The sequence below is a fragment of the Nicotiana sylvestris genome, chromosome 6 (genome assembly GCF_000393655.2).
Source record: "Nicotiana sylvestris chromosome 6, ASM39365v2, whole genome shotgun sequence".
In the NCBI taxonomy this organism is placed as follows: Eukaryota; Viridiplantae; Streptophyta; class Magnoliopsida; order Solanales; family Solanaceae; genus Nicotiana; species Nicotiana sylvestris.
In genome coordinates, this window is record NC_091062.1 from 187,000,874 (window position 1) to 187,010,366 (window position 9,493).

Sequence of the window (9,493 nt, forward strand, 5' to 3'; positions counted from 1 at the left end):
ATAATTAACTCTAATAAAATTCTAGATGTTTTTTTCTTCTTATGAATGAACTAATATAGATTGTTAAATAATAGTTTAATTTCCACACCTATTTAGACAGCACCACTCAAAGTTTGGACGGAGACGTGAAGAGCCTATTCCATGTTCGTTCATATTCTTAGTTTTACTATGAAAGTTAAATTAAATCTGTTGTAACTAAAAGTTAAGGAAGATTAACTTTCAAAACCACACACACATATATATATGTTGAATTTGTTATGTATGAAGTATTTATATTGATCTTTCAATTTATTGGGGCAATGTTATTAGAGGTGAGTGGTGACTAATGTATAATATTTTATGATTCTTATGAAATATTGTTATGTTTTTTTTCCTGCATTTATATTGAAGGAATAATCTAATTTTCATAGGGTTAAATACCGATAAAGTTACATTTATACGTAATATTCGAAATACAAACAGATATAATAAGTAAACAAATTTGATAATATTTATGTCATATTATATTATGGCCCGTAATATGCATGTTTTCAAAGTATTAAATTTAAAAGTTGGAAAACTGGAACCCCTAACCTTGGCAACTATGTGTCGGAAACTAATGTCGTCCACCACTTTTGCACTTTGGTAATTGTATCCGTGAGCAAGGATATTACACCAAGAAGGATCATTCACCCATATATCACGAGAATACATGCTGTGACGATCCGGCCAGTCGTCTCATGAGTTACCGTTCTATTTTTTCCATTTCTACTTCTTATTGCTTTGTCTATCGGTTCTATATGTGATCGGGTTGGTTGGCTCGAGTTCAGAAAGGTTTTGGTATGGTTTGAGACACTTAGTCTCTTTTGGGGAAGCCTAAGTTGGAAAAGTTAACCGAATGTTGACTTATGTGTTAGAGGGTTCAGATGTGAGTTCCGAGGTTTCAGATAGCTTCGGGAGGTGATTTGAGACTTAGGAGCATTATCGGAATGAGTTTTGGAGGTCCGGAGTAGATTTAGGCTTGAATAGGCGAAATTGGATTTTTGGCGATTTCCGGTTGATAGATGAGATTTTGATATAGGGGTCGGAATGGAATTAAGAGAGTTTTAGTAGTTTCGTTGTGTCATATGGGATGTGTGTGCAAAATTTCAGGTCATTTGGATGTGGTTTGGTTGGATTTTTTATCAAAAGCATAATTTAGAAGATTTTAGAATTCTTAGGCTTGAATTCGATGCGAATTTGGTGTTTTGATGTTGTTTTGAGCGTCCCGAAGGTTGGAACAAGTTTGAATAAGGTTATGGGATATGTTGGCATGTTTGGTTGAGGTCCCGGGAGCCTCGGGTGAGTTTCGGGTGGTCAATCGGACCATTTCAAGATGTTTGGAATTGCAGAAAATTGCAGATCAGTGTTGCAGAGAAATGACCTTCGTGTTCACGAGTGGGTGCTCGCGTTCGCAAAGGGTTAGTTGGTGAAGGCTGGGATTTAAGCCTTCGCGTTCACGAGGAAGGCTACGCGTTCATGAAGGGTTGGGTGTTTGGTCATCGCATTCGCGTGAAGTGGACCGCGTTCGCATAGAGGAATTTGGTCAGCTGGACTTGAGGTATTTTATTCATCGCGTTCGCGAGAGGGGTAACGCGATCGTGAAGAGTGGTCTGAGGAAAACATCGCGTTCACAATGGGAAGGTCACGATCACGAAAGAGGAAATTTTGGTCAAAGTTGATTTGTGCTTCGCGAACGCGAGGCGTTGACCGCGTTCGCGAAGAAGGATTTTAGGCCTGATCAGAAGGTTTAAATAGTCGTCTTGTCCGCGATTTTGGGGTTTATTTCCTCCATTGTTGAACCTTTTTGGAGCTTTTTGAAGAGGATTGAAGAGGGATTCAAGGGAATCACTTGGAGGTAAGATTCATGGACTTATAACTCGATTCTAATGTGAAATCAACCTAATTAATTATGGAAATTAAGCCTAAAATTGAAGAACAAGGGCTTGAAATTGGAGACCTAGAATTTGGGATTTGAGGGGTCATTTGTGGTTGGATTTTTATGCTTTTGGTATGAATGAACTCGGGGAGTGATAAGAAATCCATTGATGTAAATTTTATCGGAATCCGAGACGTGGGCCCGGGGGTTGGGTTTTTGTAATTTCGGGATTTATGTTGTGAATTGATTATTTTTGCTTGGCCTTCGTTCCCTTAGCATATTTTGACGTCGTGATTCTGATTTTGGATAGATTCGACGCGAGTGGAGGCCAATTCGAGGGGCAAAGGCATCGCAGGCTAGAGTTTAGACCGGATTGAGGTGAGTAATTGTAGACACCTGATTTTTGACCCTCCCCGAGAATTTTCACATTTTTTAGCATAAATATGTAATTTAGGCCTAATATAGCTATTTTGACTATTTTTGCTTTATTTCGTCGCAAAAGAGGAAAATTACAAAAATATATATATAAATTTTAGTTTATGTATTTCTCATAAACTTGAAAAAATACAAAAATTGTACTTTATTTTTGTACTTTATATAATTTCGAAAATTACCAAAAATATAGTTCTATTAATGTTTTATAGTCATTTTAATTTTGAAAAATACAAAAATGTTACTTTATATTTTATCTTTATATTAAAAACGAAAATTACCAAAAATATAGTTCTATTAATGTTTTATAGTCATTCTAATTTTGAAAAATACAAAAATGTTACTTTATATTTTATCTTTATATTAAAAACGAAAATTACACAAAAAAATAGTTTTATTAGTATTTTGTAGTTATTTTAATCTTGAAAAAAAAATATTAAAAAAGATCTAGTTTTGTGTTAATTATCAGTCTTATTTTTGTAGTTATTTTTGCTTACATAATCAGTTGAGCAACGTCGTGTTCCTATTTCTCGGGTCCGGGCAAAAGAATAATATTCGGGTTCAAACTACCCGGTTTTAGGCCTAATTTCGGACCTAACCCATAATAATCCGAGTCCACCACACATGAGGGGACACACGTGGGGAACACGAACGAAACACGATACACGGGGAACCCCACCACGCGTGGGGGACACAAGTCTCGACACCCACCACGCGTGGGGCTCATTTTTCTTGGCAAAAGTTTACAAAATACACGAATAAACAAGCCAAGAGGGTCAGAGGTGAAGGACTTGGAAATTTTTTTGGCAAAGGCACTGTGCACTCTTCTTCATCCTAAGAAAACCTAGGAAAAAACCACCACCGTTCAACTCACCACCCTGACGCCTCCAGCGACCATCACCAAACACCATCACCCGGACACCACCACCCAAACACCACCCCGAGCACCCCTACTATCGCAACCATTCCTTACGTCCCGTCCAGCTAACCCCTCTCCGTCTCACCACCTTCGTCAACAACCAAACAGGCCCGTCGACCACTGTCCAAACGAACGCCGGAAAACACGACCACTCCTCCTCCTCCTAGCTCCATCCAACCAGTCCGGCGATCCTCCATTAAACCCGGCGATCACTGTTCATCTTCTTCCTCAAGAAAAGAAGAAGAACGAACGGAAACCACCATCGTTCCACTTCAAAACCCTACTCCATAGTTGTTTCCTCCTCACATCCGAACGACCCCCTTCCTGCTTCATCTTCCTCGTCGTAACCAACTCCACCCATCCCGTCCAGCTTCTCCGTCGTTACTGTCCCCAACCCACTGTCCAAACGCCATAACCATCGATGAAAACCACCTCCATCACAAACCAGGCGCACCCCCGTCGCAACGAGCTCCCTCCGTCGACCAGTAGCCTCACCATCTTCACCAAACGACCCCTCACTTCAGGTCAAGCAGCAGTAACTGCCGCTGCGTTATCCAGCCACCCTCTCACGTCCAAACTCCAACCATCGCCACCAACCTCACGTCCAAGCACCATCACTGAACTCCGACGTCGCCAAATGACCCCCAGTCCAGCGACGCCTCCCGCCATGAACCACTGCCCAAACGACCCCTCGCAAGCTTGCAACCAGTAGCCGCGTCGACCACAACCCCAAACGACCCTCTATAGCTGTTTCCTCCTCATATCTAGACAATTCTTGGTTGTTGACAGTTGTGGGTCCGAGCTTTCTATTTCCATCGAGGTCATCTTTAGTTCATCGAGGTCCGGTACGTCGAGGCGTTTGTCCGAGGTTCCGTCGTTGTTCAGTGAGATCCGGCTTGAGTTCCGTCGGGGGCGCTATTTGTCGTTCTAGGTTTGTCGAGGTTCGAAGGTTAGTGTTCTTCGTCCTTTGTTTCATTTCGTTCGATTCGCATATTATGGTTTAAGATGAATGTCAACAATGCAATTTTTGTCGTTTTTGTTAAAAATGTTCATCTTATGATTAGTTACTGCATATGCTTAAAGTAAATGTGAGAACATATTGTGAACTTAAGTTTTTGTACGAGAATGTCTACTTCTATGCATATATTTGTGTTTATTAAGGGAACAATTTGACATCCAGTGATTTGTTGCGAACATATGTGCTCGCATATATTATGTACTCTCGTTGTAATGGGTATGTGAACGTCTGAATGAAAAAATCATGACTACTAGCGTTTAAACCTTATTTCTCATTTGTTAGTAATGGAAGTTGGGTTTAATAACAATAACAATACGTTAGCAAAGTTAGGAATAATAGGAACCCTATTAAAATTCTTAGAATTCGGGACAGGCCGCTTAGCGAATTTCACGGCCTTTCCCAAAATAACAATACGCTAGTTGCTTTAAGCGCGTATTTAATAATGTTACCTTCTTAACTCGGGTGCACATTTATGTGACCCAAATCCAAGTCTCAACGGAGTCGAAATGTGTTTCTAATCACGGGTACATTGATTGTGACGTGGTCTGAGACGCATTTCCATAACGTTGCAAATTCTTTAAAAAAAAAAAATAATAATAATAAGATGAGGCGAGCCTCACCAAATAAAAGGGACAAATTGCGGGGCCCTCACAAAATATATTTATTAAATACTTAGATTCCGGGATGGGCCGTTTAGCAAATTTCACGGCCCTACCCCAAAAATAATAATGCGCTAGTTGCTTTAGGCGCGACTTTAATAATGATATCTCCCTAAATTCGGGTGCACATTTATGTGACCCAAATCCAAATCTCAACCGAGTCGAGATATGTCAATAACCACGGGTGCATTGATGTAACGTGGTTCGAGATATGTTTTCACGACGTTGCAAGTCCTATAAAAATAACAGTGAATGATAAAAGCGGTTAAAAGATAAAATTGGCACATAAGTTCACATTTGTATAAAATCAGATAATCAAGCCGGATATAACAGTTGAGCGACCGTGCTAGAACCACGGAACTCGGGAATGCCTAACACCTTCTCCCGGGTTAACAGAATTCCTTATCCGGATTTCTGGTACGCAGACTATAATATAGAGTCATTCTTTTCCTCGATTCGGGATTAAAATTGGTGACTTGGGACACCCTAAATCTCCCAAGTGGCGACTCTGAAATAATTAAACCAATCCCGTTTCGATTGTCCTTTAATTGGAAAAAAACTCCCTTGCACCCCATCGGGTGCGGAAAAAGGAGGTGTGACAGCTCTGGCGACTCTGCTGGGGATCTAACACCCAGAACCACTGGTTCAGGGTTAAGAATTCGAGCTTAGAATAATTGTTATTATTTGGCTTTATTTATTATCTGATTTTTACATGTTTGAGCCTAATGTGCTAAATGCTGCTTTTACCGCTTTGATATTATTTGAACTGTATAAAATTGTGCCGAAACCTTTCTCTTCTTACCTCCGGGGATGTGCTTACTGGTTGAGACTCCCTATTCTGTTAGTGTCATACCCTGAATAAAAGAGGCTCGGAAAGTTTCTAAGCCGGCTGGCCTTTTGGTTCCCGGAAAGGAGCTCCTTCCTCAGCTCGAGTTGTCCGCTCGGGTACACTGTCTAGAACACCGACCCAGGTTTTTGAACATAGAATAACGTGACTTCATGCCGGATCCCTAGTAGGAACGCTTATTTGCATCACGTTGCATTTGACTCAGGGGACTCAACACAGGGGTTGGGTCCGTCTAGGACTAGCGACCTGATATGAAAAGGCCATCCTGATGCATCCTATTTGTTTTCCGTGCATTTATTTGTCTCGTACCCGCATGCTGACCGGTGTTTGAATATTATGAATTTTGTGAAATTGAAAAAAGGGAAATAACGGTTAAGGAATTGATTGTTTATTTTTGAAAAAAAAACCAATACCCAAATACTGTCAAAACTCTGCCGAAATTTTGAGAAAATGAAAAAAAAAACGTCTTATTAGTTTGTTTTATTAAAAGCAAAGGAAAAATAGAAAAATCGTTGTTCTGTTTTGTTTTTCAGAAAAATATAGAAATATATAGTTTGTCTTGTTATAAAAATAATTTTTTTTTAAAAAAAAAACAAGTCTTATTTTAAAATGGTTTTTTTATGAAAATTCAAAAAATAATAATAATAAAAAAGAGTTTTTCATTATTTGTCACAAATATATTCATGTATATATATATATATATATATATATATATATATATATATATATATATATATATATATATATATATATATTTATCCAAATTTTTTTTTCCAAAAAATATATATATGTCTTTATTTGTTGCAAAAATATTTGTCTTGCCAAAAAGTTTAGAAAAGTTTTTAGACTCCCAATTTTCAAAAACAAAAAAAAAGATCCAAAAATATTTTCCATTATTAACTTCTTTAGAAAGTCTTTTTAATTATTATTTTTTTTTAAAAAATGTATAATAAGAAGAAAAATCCGAAAATATTTTGATTCTTCTTTCAAAATTGAAAAGAAAATGCAAAATTCAAAAAAAAAACATTTTAGAAGCATTTCTTTTATTAAAGGGAAAATTCCAAAAAAATATATTCTTCTTTTCTTTAGAATAAAAAATAATGCAAATGAAAATTCAAAAAATATATCTTAGAAGTGTTTCTTTTAAAAAGAAAATCAATCAAAAATCAAAAATATACTTCCTTTCTTCTTTTAAAGTAGTTCTTTCACAAATTCAGAAAAAAAAAAGTTAGTTCATCTACTTATTCTTGATTACCCGAACTACGCAGGTTTGATTCTCACCGGGTGTGAGATACGTAGGCAACCCTCATCGGGTCCAACCCCACCTTTTTGCTAAAAAACCAAAAACAAATAAAAAAAAAGAAAAAAATGTCAAAGATTTTTAATTTTGTCGTAAATAAGTCTAGCGATGTAACTTACCCCTTTTTACAAAAAAAATAGCAAAAACAAATATGTCAAATTTTAATTGTCATAAAGAAGCCGGGTGCCGCTGTTTTACCAAGACATAGCCGAATGTTCCCGAAAGGGACGCCGGGAGGCTGACTTTGCATAATCAGCCACCTTTGGGTCATTTTTAAGACTTGGTCCAGTCGACCCACATAGCCTTAAAAATCTTCGTCCCCGAGGCATTGAAAGGCCGTGTTTGCAATGTTGAATTTTCTATTTTTGAAAAATGATAAAAGAGTCATAAACAAGTCCGGGTGATGCCGCTTATGTCAAAAATGGCCAAATGTTCCCGAAAGGAACTCCGGAAGGCTGCCTTGGTACAGACGGCCACCTCGTTTTTTTCCTCACACAACCTTAAAAATCTTCGTTCATGAAGTGCTGAGAGGTCGTGTTCAGAAATCCTTTTGAGAAAAATCGCATATATTTTTGTTTTTTATCAGAATAAGTTTCGTTTGTTAAAATCTTATTAATAAATGTGCAGAATGAGCACGACTCCAAATGAACCCTTTTCAATCATGAATAAAATCCCCCTCCAATTGCGGCTCTGGTGGAATGATTTAGGCAAAGAAGGGCATGACGAAATCAAGAAGTATCTGAAAGGCCTCACGAGTTTGTTGGATATCAGGCCACGAGGAGATATCATAAGGGCACTAGTCCCCCACTGGGATCCTGCGCACAATGTCTTCCATTTCTCGGACTTTGAACTTACCCCAACTTTAGAAGAAATAGCAGGGTATATCGGCAGCGCTGAGACTCCTTTGAGGCACAAATATCTGATTGCTCCAAGAGCTGTAGCAATACACCGGTTTCTGGACTCCTTAAAGATAGTCAGAACAATTCATAACCCTGACTTGGCAAAAGGTTTTTGCAGCATGAGTTTCATATATCAAAGATATGGTCACATAGGAGGATTCGACAAGCCAGAAAACCAGTTGTGCAGCAAAAGTAATCGTCAAAAGTGGGAAGAACATAGACGGATTGCTTTCATGATAACTTTCTTAGGACTACTAGTATTCCCAAGAAAAGACGGGAATATTGACATAAAGATAGCAGGGGTCGTCAGTACGTTGCTCACACAGAGAGATAGTACGTTGGCGCCCATGATAGTATCTGATATGTTCCGGGCTCTCACGTCTTGCAAAGCCGGAGGAAGCTTTTTCGAGGGTTGCAATTTGTTGTTGCAAATGTGGATGACCGAACACCTATGTCACCGAGCCCAGTTTCTGAGCCATGGATCCGCTGAAAAGACCTGCATAGAGGAGTTCTATACCAGAGTTAATGAGACCTACCTACCGGAAGGAGTCACAGCATGGACCTCATATTTCCATACCCTCAACGCCAGTCAAATACAGTGGGCGCTAGGATGGTTACCGATCGACGAAGTCATATACATGCCAGCAGCCAGGCCCCATTTTCTCTTAATGGGACTTAAGAGCATTCAACCATACGCGCCGCATCGGGTTTTAAGGCAACTTGGGAGGTGTCAGATAGTGCCGAAAGACGAGGATCTAAGCACCCAGGTGATTGAGATCAGTCCCGACGGCCAGTTTCCTGAAGCAAGGGTTCGCCAAATTTGGAGCCAATGTCAATACTTAGAAGCAAATACTTGTGTAATGAATCGGGCAAAAGGGGAAGTTTCGCCCGGGTATCAGGCCTGGTACAAAGGGGAGACATCATCTGGAAGGCCGACCAAAAGACCTCACCTGCAAGAATTTGCCAAATCTTCACAAGAGCAGTGGGGCTGGTTGGCCAAAGAGCGGGAATATCTTGCCGAAACAGGCAAACTGAAGCAACAAGTTCAGGATATGAGGTTTGAATGCCAATTACAGTCTGCTGCCCACAAGGGAGAAAAGAACAGATTAATCAGAGAAGGCGAGATCCTCAAAGCTCAGATCCGGAGGATGAAAAAGGAGGCTGATAACCAGCTGAGAAGCCGGGCGGATAAAAGATTGATAGCGGGGTTAAAGGATCAGGTTGCGGAATGCCAGGAAGATTTGGAAAGAGCCAAGGCTAGCACAGCAAGATTGCGGACCAAGTGGGCAAAGGGTACAATGGCCCGGAGGCAGCGCCTGCAACAAGTCATAAGGGATTATGAACTGAGCATCGGGACATTAAGGGAAACGAATTCCTCTCTTCAAGAGAGGATCTTCAAGCAAACACGAGATGCCCAAGCCGACAGAAGGCGATGTTACGATGCAATGACCAGAATGGAAAGACAAATGGAGATGTTTCAGGATCAGCTTGCCAACAATGCACAAACACTAGGATTGAAGAA